The sequence below is a fragment of the Tursiops truncatus genome, chromosome 15, assembly GCF_011762595.2.
Source record: "Tursiops truncatus isolate mTurTru1 chromosome 15, mTurTru1.mat.Y, whole genome shotgun sequence".
Lineage (NCBI taxonomy): Eukaryota > Metazoa > Chordata > Mammalia > Artiodactyla > Delphinidae > Tursiops > Tursiops truncatus.
In genome coordinates, this window is record NC_047048.1 from 56,456,040 (window position 1) to 56,456,586 (window position 547).

Here is a 547-nt window from a genome sequence, read left to right on the forward strand (position 1 = left end):
GACCCCAAAGGGGAGGTTTCAGCTAGAAGCCACCTTGAAGACTGAATAAGATTTCAGCAGGCTAAGATCATTTGTGGTGAGGCCAGAGCTGGTCAGCTGGAGAGCTCATGGGCAGACAGGATTGGCCCCACAGTGGGAACTGGTTCCAGGGTGGCCCCAGGGGGAGCAGGAAATGGGGGCAGAGCTGGGAGTAGGAAAGGAAGAGCTTTCAGGGTTGTATGGGGAACCACATCTCACGGGCAATGGGGAGCCACAGAAGACTTTTGAGCAGGGGAGTGACTCTTAAAGGCTGCACTTTCGTAAGCGCTCAGTCAAGCCCCATTATGGTCTATAGCTGGTAAGACTGGTGGTAGGGAGACAAGTCTAAAGTAAGAAACCATCATTTTTGCTGGATGCCTTGGAGCAAGTCACTGGGCCTCTCTGGGCTCCAGTTCCTGGTGACTTGGGTGGCAGGGAGGGGGCAGGGAAGTGGGGGAAAGGAAGAAACAGCTGTTCATCCTTGAGGGGCCTGGGAAAGCAGAACTTAGGGCGGGGCCAAGAGACAGAC